The sequence below is a fragment of the Narcine bancroftii genome, chromosome 2 (assembly GCF_036971445.1).
Source record: "Narcine bancroftii isolate sNarBan1 chromosome 2, sNarBan1.hap1, whole genome shotgun sequence".
Lineage (NCBI taxonomy): Eukaryota > Metazoa > Chordata > Chondrichthyes > Torpediniformes > Narcinidae > Narcine > Narcine bancroftii.
Genome location: NC_091470.1, coordinates 85,610,653 through 85,627,434, shown reverse-complemented (window position 1 = coordinate 85,627,434; position 16,782 = coordinate 85,610,653). Strand labels below are relative to the sequence as shown.

Sequence of the window (16,782 nt, the reverse complement as noted above, 5' to 3'; positions counted from 1 at the left end):
CTGGCGAGCCTCTTCATGATTGCATTGACATGATGACTCCAGGATAAATCTTCAGAGATGTTGACACCCAAGAATTTCAAGTATTTACCCTCTCTACTGTTGACCCCTCAATGAGGACTGGTTTGTGTTCTCCTGGCTTCCCCTTCCTGAAGTCCAAAATCAATTATTCACTCCTGTAACCTTTCTCCTTGCCATCTGTGATTCTGCTCACAGCCAAGGTGTCATCGGAAAATGTGTAGATGGCATTTTAATTGGGCCTAGCCACACAGTCATGGGTGTAGAGAGTAGAGCAGTGGGTTAAGCACACATGCTTGAGGTGTGACTATGTTGATTGTAAGTGAGGAGATGTTGTTACCAATCTGTACTGACTATGAGGAAGTCAAGGATTCAGATGAAGAGGCCCAAGTTTTGAAAGTTGCTGACCAGTACTGAGGGGAATGATGGTATTGAAAGCTGACCTATAATCAATAAAAAGCACCCTGATGCAGGTATTGCTGTTGTCCACGAAATCCAGAGCAGTATGGAGAGCCAGTGAGATTGCATCTGCTGTGGAATGATTGTGGCAGTTGGTAAATTGCAGTAAGTTCAGGTCTTTTCTTTGGTTATTTGATCATTCTAACCATGACCAACCTCTCAAAGCATTGAGAGTGCTACTGGGTGATAGTCATTGAGGAAGCTCCCTTTGCTCTACTTGGGCACAAGTATGATTGATGCCATTTTCAAGCAGATGGAAATCTCTGACATCAGCAGTGAGAGATTGAAAATGTATGTGAACACTCCAGCCAGTAGGTTGGCACAGATTTTCACTGCACACATTTCTGTAAATCCAAAAGAGAATGTTTCACAGTTTGGGGTTGACAGTGATGATATTTTAAAGATTTTTTTAGACAAATTGGAGAGAGAGAGAGATTTACCAGAATGGTGCCTGGATTGGAGAATATGTCATATGAAACAAGGTTTATTTTATAATTTTTTTTTATTTTTCACACTGTGAACCATATCAACTAAAATATGTACAAACGTTACTCATTAAATATACAGTGGCATTTTCCCCCTTCCCACCCCCCTCCAAAACCAATAAATATTCAACATATCCAATACAATAAAACCATAAAACAATGTCTTCACACAAAGGAAAAACAAACAAGAAAAATGTGTCATCTGATGGAAGTCCGAGTCAAGCTCTCTCTGTTATGGTTCCCAAATTTGTTCAAACAATGTGACTTTATTTTTTATATTATTTTTTTCAAATGGAATACACTTATTCATTTCCATGTACCATTGCTATATTATCAAGCTCTCTTCCATTTTCGAAGTTGACATTATACATTTTTTTGCTACTGCTAAGGCAATCATAATTAATCTTTTTTGCGCTTTATCCAATTTGAAGCCTAATTCTTTACTTCTTATGTTATTTAAAAGAAAGATCTCTGGATTTTTTGGTATGTTGTTTTTTGTGATTTTATTTAGTATCTGATTTAGTTCTTCCCAAAACGTATTCACTTTCGAACATGCCCAAATTGCATGTATTGTTGTTCCCATTTCCTTCTTACAGTGAAAACACCTATCTGATAATGTTGGTTCCCATTCTTTTAATTTTTGAGGAGTGATCTATAACCTGTGTAACCATTATACTGTATCATGCGTAACCTTGTGTTTATTGTATTCTTCATAGTTCCAAAACATAACTTTTCCCATACTTCATTCTTTATCTTTATGTTTAAATCCTTTTCCCACTTTTGTTTAGGTTTATAGCTATTTCATCCTTTTCCTTATCTTGCAACTTAATGTATATGTTTGTTATAAATCTTTTAATTATCATTATGTCTGTAATCACATATTCAAAGCTGCTTCCTTCTGGTAATCTCAGTCTGTTTCCCAATTTATCCTTTAAATAAGCTTTCAGTTGATGATATGCAAACATTGTACCGTGAGTTATTCCATATTTATACTTCAACTGTTCAAATGTTAATAAATTATTTCCCAAAAAACAATTTTCTATTATTTTGATTCCTTTTCTCTCCCATTCTCTAAAGGAAAGGTTATCTATTGTAAAAAGGGATTAGTGGATTTTGCGTCAATAACAATTTTGGTATTTGGTAATTCGTTTTTTTTCCTTTCTACGTGGATCTTCCATATATTAAGTAAATGATGCAATACTGGTGAGCTTTTATATTGCACCAGCTTTTCATCCCACTTATAAAGTATATGTTCCGGTACCTTCTCCCCTATTTTATCTAGTTCTATCTTAGTCCAGTCTGGTTTTTCCCTTGTCTGGTAAAAATCTGATAAATACCTTAATTGTGCTGTTCTATAATAATTTCTGAAGTTTGGTAACTGCAAACCACCTTGGTTATACCTCTCTGTTTATTTATCTAACGCTACCCTTGGTTTCCCCCCTTTCCACAAGAATTTCCTTATTATTCTCTTTAGTTCATCAAAGAATTTCTCTGTTAAGAGAATTGGTAACATTTGAAATAAGTATTATATCCTTGGGAACACATTCATTTTAATGCAATTCACCCACCCTATCAACATTAGCAGTAATTATTTCCAATGCTTTAAGTCTTCCTGTAATTTCTTTATTAGTGGCTGATAATTTAGTTTGTACAAGTGGCTTAAGTTATTGTCTAACCTGATACCTAGGTATCGGATTGCTTATGCTTGCCATGTTCGTTTTTAAGTTCTATATAATCCGCATTACTCATTGGCATCACTTCACTTCTATTTGCGTTGACCTTGTACCCCGATATTTCTCCATATTCCTTCAATTTCTTACGTAATTCTTTTATTGATATCTCCAGTTGTGTTAGGTATCTTTCTTTGGCTTGGCTTCGCGGACGAAGATTTATGGAGGGGGTAAAAGTCCACGTCAGCTGCAGGCTCGTTTGTGGCTGACAAGTCCGATGCGGGACAGGCAGACACGGTTGCAGCGGCTGCAGGGGAAAATTGGTTGGTTGGGGTTGGGTGTTGGGTTTTTCCTCCTTTGCCTTTTGTCAGTGAGGTGGGCTCTGCGGTCTTCTTCAAAGGAGGTTGCTGCCCGCCAAACTGTGAGGCGCCAAGATGCACGGTTTGAGGCGTTATCAGCCCACTGGCGGTGGTCAATGTGGCAGGCACCAAGAGATTTCTTTAGGCAGTCCTTGTACCTTTTCTTTGGTGCACCTCTGTCACGGTGGCCAGTGGAGAGCTCGCCATATAACACGATCTTGGGAAGGCGATGGTCCTCCATTCTGGAGACGTGACCCATCCAGCGCAGCTGGATCTTCAGCAGCGTGGACTTGATGCTGTCGACCTTTGCCATCTCGAGTACATCGACGTTAGGGATGAAAGCGCTCCAATGGATGTTGAGGATGGAGCGGAGACAACGCTGGTGGAAGCGTTCTAGGAGCCGTAGGTGATGCCGGTAGAGGACCCATGATTCGGAGCCGAACAGGAGTGTGGGTATGACAACGGCTCTGTATACGCTTATCTTTGTGAGGTTTTTCAGTTGGTTGTTTTTCCAGACTCTTTTGTGTAGTCTTCCAAAGGTGCTATTTGCCTTGGCGAGTCTGTTGTCTATCTCATTGTCGATCCTTGCATCTGATGAAATGGTGCAGCCGAGATAGGTAAACTGGTTGACCGTTTTGAGTTTTGTGTGCCCGATGGAGATGTGGGGGGGCTGGTAGTCATGGTGGGGAGCTGGCTGATGGAGGACCTCAGTTTTCTTCAGGCTGACTTCCAGGCCAAACATTTTGGCAGTTTCCGCAAAGCAGGACGTCAAGCGCTGAAGAGCTGGCTCTGAATGGGCAACTAAAGCAGCATCGTCTGCAAAGAGTAGTTCACGGACAAGTTTCTCTTGTGTCTTGGTGTGAGCTTGCAGGCGCCTCAGATTGAAGAGACTGCCATCCGTGCGGTTCCGGATGTAAACAGCGTCTTCATTGTTGGGGTCTTTCATGGCTTGGTTCAGCATCATGCTGAAGAAGATTGAAAAGCTTTGTTGGGACCAAGGAAAACTGCCTCAGGATCTTCGTGATGCCACCATCATCACCCTGTACAAAAACAAAGGCGAGAAATCAGACTGCTCAAACTACAGGGGAATCACGTTGCTCTCCATTGCAGGCAAAATCTTCGCTAGGATTCTACTAAATAGAATAATACCTAGCGTCGCCGAGAATATTCTCCCAGAATCACAGTGCGGCTTTCGCGCAAACAGAGGAACTACTGACATGGTCTTTGCCCTCAGACAGCTCCAAGAAAAGTGCAGAGAACAAAACAAAGGACTCTACATCACCTTTGTTGACCTCACCAAAGCCTTCGACACCGTGAGCAGGAAAGGGCTTTGGCAAATACTAGAGCGCATCGGATGTCCCCCAAAGTTCCTCAACATGATTATCCAACTGCACGAAAACCAACAAGGTCGGGTCAGATACAGCAATGAGCTCTCTGAACCCTTCTCCATTAACAATGGCGTGAAGCAAGGCTGTGTTCTCGCACCAACCCTCTTTTCAATCTTCTTCAGCATGTGTTAGGTATACTATGAAGTCATCTGCATATAAACTGATTTTATATTCCTTCTCCTTTATTTTTATCCCTTTTATTTTGTTTTCTATTCTTCTCAGCTCTGCCAATGGCTCTATTGCTAAGGCGAACAATGAGGGAGAAAATGGACATCCCTGCCTTGTTGATCTACTTAATTTGAATAGGTTCGATACATATCCATTTACTACTACCTTTGCTAACGGTCCATTATGTAATGCTTTAATCCAATTAATATATTTTTCTAGCAGATTGAACTTCTGTAATACTTTAAATAAGTAGTTCCACTCTACCCTGTCAAAGGCTTTTTCTGCGTCTAAGGCAACATTGGTTTCTTGTTTCCTTGAGCTGCATGAATTAGATTAATAAGTTTACAGACATTATCTGCTGTTCGTCTTTTCTTAATAAATCCAGTTTGATCTTGTTTTACTATTTTTGGTACACAGTCGGCCAATCTGTTTGCTAATAATTTTGCTATTATCTTTTAATCTAAGTTAAGTCGTGTTAATGGATCCTTCCACTTCTTTGGTATTACTGTAATTATTGCTGTCTTTTTTTTAAACATTATTTATTTGAGAAACCATGAATAATATTACAAAGTACAGTCAATAACAACAATTTTATAAAAGTCAAAGAAAAAAATGATTAATAATAAATAAATAATGAAAAAAATTTTAAACAAAATCAAATTAAATTCCCATCCACCCTCCCCTCCCATCAGCCAGCTCTCTTAAGGAGAGCCAAAAAGATATGAACAAAAACTAACAGTTATACTAGTTCAAAATATATCTAAATACATATATTCCAAATATGGTAACCACTTGTTAACAAAAAAAGAGTAATTATCATGCAAAACATATGTAATTTTTTACATAATATTACAAGCTTTCAATTCGTTATGCCATCGCATTATATTAACCACCACATTATCTTTCCAAGTAGTTGCTACACATTTTTGAGCTATGGACAATACTAGATATACAGATGTAATTTGAAATTTATCCAATCCTAATCCCCTTTAAGGAATCATATAACCCAGTAAAAAAATGGTTGGATCTAATGGTAACTTAAAATTATACAGTTTTTCCAAAATTAACTTGACTTCTTCCCAAAATGGTTGCACATAAATAGAGGATCAAACAGCATGTAAAAAAGTTCCCACACACATACCTCACCGAAAACAGGAATCCGAATTACTAAAACCATATTTTTTCAATTTCTCTGGAGTTAAATAAAACTGATGTTAAAAAAAAATTATAATTAACCATTCCATACCGCGCATCGTCAATTTAGTAACACTATCATGACACATATCCACCCAATATTCTTCAGGAAAAACAAAAGTTAAGTCATTTTCCCATTTAAACTTAGGCTTATCCATATTATCTTGTAATACTTGGTACATAACAGAAATATAGCCCTTTTTTGGTACAGAAGAAATCAAAGACTCGAATCCCGACAATAGAGGTAAAATCATCTCTCTACCATACATATTTTTCACCAAAGATCGTTGATAATAGACAAATAAAGAATTTACAGTAATATCAAAACATTCTTTCAATTGATTAAAAGAAAGAAACTGTCTTTCTACAAAGCAATCCTGTAATGTTTTTATACCCTTAGAATCCCAACTCTTTAAATGACTATTAAATATTGAAAAAGGAATAAGCTGATTATTATATAATGGCATTAAAATGGACAATTTACCTTTTGATCCTATAGTCTTATTTTTTTTGTCCATAACATCAATAAATGTTTTAATATCGGCATATTATACTCCAGTAGCAAATTTACATTCCACCAAAATATAAATTGATGCACTGCAATTTCAGAAATACATGCCATCTCAACTTTAGCCCAACTTGGAGGCCGATCCAAATCCATCAAACCACTAATGAATTTGAACTGGGCTGCTTCATAATAGTTCTGAAAATGAGGTAATTGTAACCCACCTAATGCAAATTTCCAAGTAATTTTACTTAATGCTACCCATGGTAATTTACCTTTCCATAAAAATACCCTAATGACTTTATTTAAGTCCTGAAAAAAGTTCTTTGTAAGAAAACATGGTATTTATTGAAACAAGTATTGAATACGAGGAAAAATGTTAATCTTAATGCAATTAACCCGACCAATTAGAGTTAACGGAAGGTTCTTCCACTTAATTAAATCTGCTTTGATCTTTTTCAATAATGGAACATAATTTAATTTATATAAAGATTGATACTCAAGTGTTCACAATTATTCCTAAATATTTAATTTTATCCAATCATTTCAAGTTAATAATATTTTTATACACTGAATAATCTCCTTCACCGACCAGTAAAATTTCACTTTTATCCCAATTAACTTTATATCCAGACAATATTCCATACTGTAATAAACATTCCTGTAAATGTGACAATGATTGTTCTGGGTTTGTTAAATATATCAAAACATCACCTGCAAACAAATTAATCTTATACTCTTCATCCATAACTCTCATCCATCGTATCTGTTCATTCTGCCTTATTAATTGAGCTAACAGTTCAGTAGCCAATGCAAATAGGGCTGGTGACAAGGGACAACCTCGTCGGGTTGAACGTGTGAAACTTGACCATTTGTCACCACCCTAGCAGTTGGGTTCGTATATAAAGCTTTAACCCAACCAATGAAAAAGGGCCAAATTTAAACTTCTCCAAAACTTTAAATAAAAAATCCCATTCAACCTTGTCAAAAGCTTTTTCCGCATCAAGTGCAACCACCATTCAATGGTTGGGTTGCTGTCGATATGCATTGACCAAACTAATTAATCGAAGAATATTATCTGAAACATGTCCATTTTTAATAAAACCTGTATCAATTTAGGCAAATACTTAGCAAGTTGATTTGCTAGCATTTTGGCTGTTATTTTATAATCCATATTCAGTAAAGAAATAGGTCTATACAAAGACACCTTTAACAGATCTCTATCTTTCTTTGGAATTACAGTAATTAAAGCACTAGAACAAAATTTTGGTAACTCATAATGTTCAGTCACTTGTTGTAATACCTCCCCAAACACCGAAGGTAAATCTTCATAAAAAACTTTATAAAATTCCACCAAAAACCCGTCATCGCCTAGTGACTTGCCATTAGACATTTCCAACATAGCCGTCTTAATTTCCAAATCTGTAAACGGAGCTTCCAAATCTATAACATCCTCTTCTTCTAATGCTGATAATGTTAGTGTAGATAAAAAGGAATCAATAGATCCATTGTCCTGTCTCCCCTCAGAGGTATATAATTTTTTTATAAAATGAATAAAACTGGTCATTGATTTCCTGAGGTTTATAGGTAACTGTTGAATTCTTTTTAACAGCATTAATAATCTGTGAAGCCTGTTCCTTCTTTAACTGCCATGCAAGTACTTTATGTGCCCTCTCACTCAACTCATAATATTGTTGCTTAGATCGATTCAGTAAACATTCAAATTGATAAGTCTGCAACATATTATAACGCAGTTTCAATCTAGTCAAAGCTATTTTCTGGTCCTCTGTCACTTTCTTCTGGAATTCCTTCTCCAATTCATCAATTTGCTTCTCTAATTGAAGACTTTCACCCATAAACCCTTTCTTAACTTTAGTAGTATAACTATTTATCTGCCCTCTAAAGTAAGCTTTTAACACATCCCATAAAACAAAACAACTTTTAACTGAATTAGCATTTTCGGTTAAGAAAAAACCAATCTGTTCCTTAACAAAAGTAACAAACTCAGGTTTTTTCAACAACATTGTATTGAATCTCCATCTATAGGATGAACGTATTACTTCTGAACTTCCATAAGTTATCTGATATAACTCTACTCTTATATTCTGCCTGCAATACCTTTCCTTGTAAATGTGCCAATATTTTTTAAAAATCTATTCTAGAAAAAGAATCATGTAGAAGAATGAAAAAAAAATCTTTCTCTGTCGGGATTAACCCTTCTCCAAATATCTACTAAATTTAAATTTTTCATTAAGGCCCCAATTTGTATCACCATCTTTGATTTCCTTATACATTTAGGGGATCTATCCATCAAAGGACCCAAAACACAGTTGAAATCCCTCCCAACTAAAATATTTTCATTAGCTTGACTTAATAACAAAAAAGCATCTGAGATAAAACACATCATCCACATGAGGTGCATAGATATTAAGTAGAGTCCAAAGTTTATTAAAGATTTTAAAATCCACTTTTAAAACCCTCCCAGCATTCCCCTCCATAATGTGCAACTCAAAAGACAAATTCTTAAGAACTAAAATCGCTACACCCTTTGCCTAAGAGTTAAATGAAGAAAAAAAACACATGACCAACCCAATCTCTTTTCAATTTCAAATGCTTTTTTTCAGTCAAATGTGTTTCTTGTAAAAAGGCCATATCAATTTTCATTTTCTTAATATAAGCTAAAACTCGCTTTCACTTAATTGGATTATTTAATCCCTGAACACTAAAAGTTGCAAATTTCAAACTAGACATCTTAACAAACGAACAATATATTCACTTAATACAAAATATTGCTCCCATACTAATAAACGAAATCCACTCTCCCTCCCCTAATATTTTAAAGAAAGTTTATATAGAAAAAGAAATATAATTTGTTCCCAAAAAAGAAAAAAAAACACCTAAAGGTCGTAATGCCCTAAAAAACTTGGTGTGGTGAACCCCACCAGTGGCAGATGACTATCAAAGATTTCAGTCCCATCCACCCCTCCCCCCCCACAGCCAGAAACACAATATATATGATACAATTCAGTATTATAAAAATATTCAGCCCAAAGATTCCATTCCCAATGACTGGTTCGGGTCTTCAACATCAATAAGACTGTGTGTCAAAACCTTCTTCTTTCCATCTTTCCCATTCTTCCCATTCTGTCCATTTCCATTTCCATTAGCCCTCCTTTTAGGCAATGACAGCAAAACTCTTCCCTGGCCATGCAAGTCCAGTAATGAATTAGCAAAAACCAATGCATCATGATCATTCTCAAAAAATTGAGATTGAAAATTGCCGTAGACCTTCAACACAGCAGGGTATCGAAAAGCAAATTTATATCCCTTCCGCCACAACACATCTTTAGCCGAATTAAACTCCCGTCGATGCCTAATAATTTCTTGACTCAAATCTGCATTAAAAAACTCTATTGTTCTGAATCATCATTGAGCTTGACTTTGTCTTGTCTTCTGTACCTCCAACCACAAAATCATTTCTCTATCTTGATAATTCAGGCACCAAATTAAAATAGCTCGTGGTGGTTGTCCTGGTAATGGTTTATTCCGTAACGTACGAGTTCAGCCGACGTTGGCCCACGCATTTGCAATGTCGGACGCGCGGGCGACCCGACTGAGAGGAGGCCCCTCGAGTCCGCACTGCCGTCGAGGGAGCTGAGGATGCGCAGGATGGCATTTGAGACCGCCCCTGCACGACCCCTGGTCTTGCCGGGCATGCGTGGTGCTTCTAGGGTCTGCGATTTGCTGGAATGTGTGTGGTCTGTGGGGGGGGCCTGAGCAGCAGCATCCCGATGTGGTCAGGGTGCCGCTGTCGGGTGTGCAGACCTGCAGCCGCACAGGAAAAGGCCCGATAATAGTGGAGCAAAAAAAAGACTTACCTGCAATGATCCGTTCACAGGAACAATTGGAGGAGGAGTTTGCAGAAGGTGGGGCTCAAGATATGGAACTGGAACTTTGATTGGATTCTATTTTTGCTGTCCTGGAAGGGATTGCCTATCATATGGATAACATATCTCAACAAATGACTCAGGTGACAACTAAAATCTCTAATATGTCGGAAGATATGTCTCCACTTAAGAGGGATGTCAATAAATGCCTTACATCAGTGGATGTAGTACAAGAAATTTTTTAAAAACAGACAGCTTTTTCTGAATGTAAGGATCAAATTGTGCGTAATAAGGACAAAATAGAGAAAGTGGAAGATTCGTTCGTGGATTGGGGAATCCAGAAGAGAGATTTATTAACAAAGATTGATTCACTGGAAAATCAAAGTCTGTGGGTCTTCCAGAGGATATTGAAGGATCTGATCCAATAAAAATTTTCAAGAACTGGATCCCCGAGATGCTGGTTAAAGAGTTTTTCTCGGGCACATTATTGCTGTCTTACATGAGTCTGGCAAGTTTTGTGTTTCTTCTACCTGATTCATTGCTTCCAGGAGAGGAGGAATTAATAACTCTTTAAATGTTTTATAAAATTCTGTTGGAAATCCATCTTCTCCTGGTGTTTTATTGTTAGGCAGCTTTTTTAATATATCTTGTACTTCCTCTATTTCAAATGGTTTAATCAGTTTGTTTTGTTCCTCTTCTTGCAATTTCAGCAGTTAAATTTTAGCTAAAAAACTCTCCTATTTTGTCATCTTTCCCTTCATTCTCAGTTTGATATAATTGTTGAAAAGATTCCTTAAAGTTTTAATTAATCTCTGTTGGGTTTTATGTGATTTGTTTGTCCTTTTTTCCTTGATGCCAATAGAGTTCTTTTAGCTTGTTCTGCTTAAAGTTGCCAGGCCAATATTTTATGTGTTTTTTCTCCCAATTCGTAAGATTTTTGATTTGTTTTCATTATGTTCTTCTCCACCTTTTATGTTTGTAATGTTTTGTATTTTACTTTTTGTCCGCCAATTCTCTCTTTTTCTTTATATCATCCCTTTTCACTAGTTCCTTTTCTAAACATGCTATCTCCCTTTCCAGCTGCTCTATTTCCCAATTGTAATCCTTTTTTATCTTAGTTACATAACTTATTATCTGCCCTCTAATTAAAGCTTTCATTGCATCTCATAGTATAAATTTATCTTTCACCGATTCTGTGTTTATTTCAAAATATGTTTTAATTTGGCATTCAATAAACTCTCTAAATTCCTGCCTTTTAAGTAGCATGGAGTTTAACCTCCATCTATATGTTCTTGGTGGGATGTCCTTCAGTTCTATTGCTAATAATAGGGGTGAATTATCTGAAAGTAGTCTAGCTTTATACTCAGTTTTTCTAACTCTCCCTTGAATATGAGCCGACAACAAAAACGTATCAATCCTTGAGTATGTTTTATGCCTACTCGAATAAAATGAATATTCCTTCTCTTTTGGGTGCTGCCTCCTCCATATATCCATAAGTTTCATTTCCTGCATTGATTTAACCATAAATTTGGCTACTTTATTCTTTTTGCTTGTCTTTTGTCCAGTTTTATCCAACAATGGATCCAAATTAAGATTTAAATTCCCTCCTATCAATATATTTCCTTGTGTGTCTGCAATCTTCAAAAAAATATCCTGTATAAACTTTTGATCTTCCTCATTAGGTGCATATATATTGAGCAAATTCCAAAATTCTGAGTATATCTGACACTTTATCATTACATACCTCCCTGCTGGATCTGTTATTTCCTCCTCTATCTTGATTGATACATTTTTGTTAACTAATATGGCTACACCTCTAGCTTTTGAATTATATGATGCTGCCGCTATGTGTCCTACCCAGTCTCTCTTTAATTTGTTATGTTCCACTTCAGCTAGATGCATTTCCTGTACAAATGCTATGTCTATTTTTTATTTTTTCAGTATATTTAGTAGCCTCTTCCTTTTAATTTGGTTATGTATTTCATTAATGTTTATAGTCATATAGTTTAACGTGGCCATCTTATATCTTGTTTACACCTCTTTTCTGCCTCCTTCATCTCCCTTTTCCCCATTTTTCTTTTAATATTCCCATTTTAAACTCAATGTATGACAACACATTTAAAACATAAAATACTCCAACAATTCCCACACCCAATAACACCTGGGTTTAAGCATCTAGAATATAGGGAGAGATTGGACAGATTAGGTCTTTATTCTTTGGAGCGTAGAAGGTTGAGAGGGGATTTGATAGAAGTATTTAAGATTATGAAAGGGATAGACAGAGTGGATGTGGATAGACTATTTCCGTTAAGAGGAGGAAAGATTAAAACAAGAGGACATGAGTTAAGAATTAAGGGGCAGAGGTTTAGAGGTAACATGAGGAGGAACTTCTTTACTCAGAGAGTGGTAGCCATGTGGAATGATCTTCCGGGAGAAATAGTGGCGGCGGAGTCAATTGTATTATTTAAGAAAAGGTTGGACAGGTATATGGATGAGAAGAAGATGGAGGGTTATGGGCATTGTGCAAGGAGGTGGGACTAGAAAGGGGTGTTTGGTTCGGTGCGGACTAGAAGGGCCTAATGGCCTGTTTCCGTGCTGTAATTGTTATGTTATGTTATGTTAACACCAAATGCACCCCCACCCCCTCTCTGAGTTGCCCCGATCCCTTGCCGGGCAACCATAACTCCCCTTCCCCTTATATGATTGGTTTGCGATCATGCTCACAAGCGTCAACTGATTTCGCAGTGACAGTTATTCTCTCCCCACCCCCAAAAAAAACACCTTTCTTTTATACATATAACAAAGCTCTCTCTTTTTTCCCCCCTTCTTCCTTCCTTTGCTTCTCTTTTCCATCATTAGTTTTTTACATATATTTTACATACATTATTTTTACATCTTTATATATACTTTATCACCGGTCTTCATCCCTTCTTGTGTCCTGCAAACATACTGCAAATTCTTGTACTTCCTCCAGATCCGAGAACAGACTGTTATGCTGCCCAGGTATAAATATTTTAAGTACGGCTGGATGTCTAACATGAATTTATTACCTTTTTTCCATAAAATCGCTTTCGCTGTATTAAATTCCTTCCTCTTTTTTAAAAGTTCAAAATTTATGTCTGGGTAAAAAAATATTCTTGTCCCTTATATTCCAATGGCTTATTATCTTCTCTAACTTTATTCCTTGCCTGCTCCAGTATATTTTTTCTTGTCGTATATCTTAAAAATTTTACTAAGATTGATCTTGGTTTTTGATGTGCCTGTGGTTTCGGAACTAATGCTCTGTGTGTCCTTTCTATTTCCATTTCTTCCTGCATTTCTGTCGTTCCCAAAACCTTCGGATCCATCCTTTTATAAATTCCTTCATGTCTTCGCCTTCTTCCTCCTCCTTCAGGCCCACTATTTTTATGTTTTTTCGCCTACTATAATTTTCCAAAATATCAATTTTCTGAGATAACAACTCTGTGTCTCTTTAATTTTTTTGTCACTTTCTTCCAATTTTTCTCTTAAATCATTTACTTCCAATTCTACAGCAGTTTCCCGCTCCTGCACATTTTCTACTCTTTTCCCTATTTCTGTCATGACCAGTTCTAAACTTTGCATTTTATCTTCTGCTCCTTTCATTTTTCTTTTAATTGCACTAAATTCTAATGAAAACCATTCTTCTAATGATCTCATTTGTTCTTCAAAAATAGCTTTATCTATATTCTGTCCACCTGTTTTACCTTCTATTTCCCTGTGAAGATCTTGGCCTTCTTCTTCCTCTTCTTCTGTATCTGTACCTGTGTTTGTGTCATCGTCTTCTCTTCTTTTTATCTGTGTCTCTTCTGTTTTTCCAGATGAATTACTTCTATGTCTTTGTTGGGCCTCCTGCTGTTGATCCTCTTGTTGTCGTCACCCTACTGTCGTTCTCCCACATCCGGCTCCTTTCCTCGCCGTTATTTTTATCCTCAGCTGAGTGCCCTGGTGCCAGGCATCCCTCAGCTGGTCGTGTCGTAACTACCTGCTCCTCGGCTGAGCCCCCCTCCCGCCGGTGTTCACTTTTTCCTTTGATTGCGCACATTTGTTTGGCTCCAAAAGCCATTTTTGGAGTCCACCAGTCGGGAGGTCGCGACTTAGCAGGGCACTCACCAACCTTGGAGATCGGCTGTTCTTCACCACCGCAGCTCCCTGCTCCTTCATGCAGGTAAGGCCTTCTTCTTTCTTCTCCGGTGATTTTTCTTCTTTTTTTCCCATTGTTCTTACTTTCTCTTTCTTAGGTGCCATCTTCTTGTTCTTCTCTGTAACTTTATCTTCTATTTCTTGAGTTTTATATTCGTTGAGCTCTGTCTTTTCCAAACTTTTTTTCTGGAGAGGGCTGGTTCAACCCGACCAGCCACTACACCATCACGTGACTTCACCCATATGAAACAAGGTTGACAGAACTTAGGCTTTTCTCTTTGGAAAAGGATGAGAGGCAACTTAATAGAGGTATAAAAGCACATACAAGGTATGTGAGGATCTTATCCCAGCACTTTTTTTTCTGAGGCAACAATAATAAATACCAAAAGACATTGGTTTAAGATGAGTGGAGGAAGGTTTATGACAGATGCCAGAGGTAGCTAGTTTTTTTTTAAACTCAGAGTGGTTGAGTTCCTGAAATGCATTGCCAAGTGTGGTGGTGGTACTGATACAATAGGGACATTCAAAACACTCTTAGATAGGCACACAGACGTAAGAAAAATGAACAGCTATGAGTGCCAGATAGGGAAATCAAAGATTGTTGTGGAGTAGGTTTCCCAGAGAATAGCACAACATTGTTGGCTGAAGGGCCTGCAATGCACTGTCCCATGAGATGCGCAGGGCAAATCTTTACCACACAGTGTTGGGTACCTGGAACCGGCTGACAGGAGTACTGGTAGCAGCTAATACAACAACAGCATTTAAGAGTCTTCTGTGATGGGCCCAGAAGACCCCAAAACCCAGCAGCAATAGAAATTCACTAAGACAAATGGCTATTACACAAAAGTTGCTTTTAATTATTTTTAAACATGAAAAAAGGATCAAACTGTAACTTACTACTATTAAATTAACCACCTCCTAATTCTAAGTGCACATGTATGTAACGTGTGTCAGTTCGGAAAAGTTATTTGATTTACAGTCTCATCTCACCTCTCACTCCTCCAACTCCAGGCAATTCTTATACTGTGCACAGAATTTAATATTTATGTATTTCACCAGGCTTTGGAGCTTGCAAGGTAAATGGTTACCACTCTGGAAGGTTCTTGTTGGTTTTCAGAGAGATTTGTGGCTCGTTGGACACAAACTGATTACTTCCGATCAGCCACTTTAGTGGCTTGCTGAAGAAACTTGTCCCATCAGGGTTTTCCCAGATAATAACCTCTTTCTTTCAGGTCACCACAGAGCTCCTTCTGTTTCCCTTATCTCAGGTGAAGCATTATACAGCCAGCCACCTCCTCTTGTATGGACCACAAGGGCTTTGAACAGGCTGAACTCAGAACTCACAACCTGTCTTCAAAATGTTTTTTTTTCCCACAAGCTTGCCAACTTGTCATGTTCCAGTCCCAGCTGCTGCTGCTGAACTGAATTCTCTCTCTCTCTCAGAGAAACCACACAACCCTCTTAGAACAGCAAACTGCACTCAGACTGCAGCACCAGACCCAATCCTTTGAGTCCATTCATCTGTTGCTTTCCAAATCCATTATTCCACAGCATGTCCAATTAATGCCTACTTGTGAAGTCTTTATAGGCATTCTTCAAAGTTTTTGTAAAGACACTCGGGGCCTGGACTGTCTGGCTCTAGCATTTTAAATGAGATCTGTGCTGTGAAGTGTCTGTTTGTGACCTACACTAAAAAAAACCGCCACAATTTATCTCCTTTAAAATATATCTATATACAATAGAAAATATAACATAATCTGTCATACTTCAAATAAGTGAAGTGCAAGCAGCAAAGTTTTAGTTTAATTTGGGAATTAAGTTTGGTGAAGACATGGGTCGAAGGGCCTGCTCCTGTGTTTTAATGGTGTTGGAAACAGGATGTGAGGACAGAAGAGGGTCCGGGCCCAAAATCTTCATCACTGCTCAACCCATAGCATCTCCCCCACATATTTTTTTTAATTAAGGTATCTAATAGCCTGAATACACCTGAGATGCTAGGCAGGCTCGGGACTGGTCAGTACTTGGAGGGGAGACCACCTCAGAACACCAGGTGCTGCAGGTTCCCATGAGGGGCGTTGGTCAAAAGTTAAAGAATTTCATGTATGTCACATTCTAAATGTAGTATTACCTGACCATAATGGTACCTTTACCTTTAGATTTAAGTGGATCGAATGCGTCCATAGTAAATCCTAAGAGCTACCTGGCACTGATTGATCTACATCACTCCTGATGAAGGATTTCGGTTGCAAACGTCGACTGTCCGACCTGCTGGGTTCCTCCAACGCCTTTAGTGCGGCTCCATCCTCTCCACCCCCGCCCCGCCCCCAAGCCTCGTCCCGCTCTGCTTCTTGGAAAACATGCCGTCTTCGCCAAACTACATTTCCCATCGTGCCCCACGAACAATCCGCAACGTGCAACTTCCGGCACCCTGAGAGAAAACAACAACAACTTGCCCTCACCAATCCTCGAAATTAAAAAAAACAAAGACAGC

General features: G+C 37.9%; 1 long non-coding RNA gene across 2 annotated transcripts in view; it reads right to left on the bottom strand.

Annotated features, from left to right (window-relative positions):
- Window positions 1-16,619, bottom strand: part of LOC138752400 (uncharacterized) — a 151,854-nt gene extending 135,235 nt beyond the window's left edge. For both annotated transcript variants that reach the window (XR_011350596.1, XR_011350597.1), the window contains exon 1: window positions 16,442-16,619. This is a non-coding gene — a long non-coding RNA (uncharacterized lncRNA). The remainder of the gene's footprint in view (window positions 1-16,441) is intronic.
- Between the last annotated feature and the right edge of the window lie 163 nt (window positions 16,620-16,782).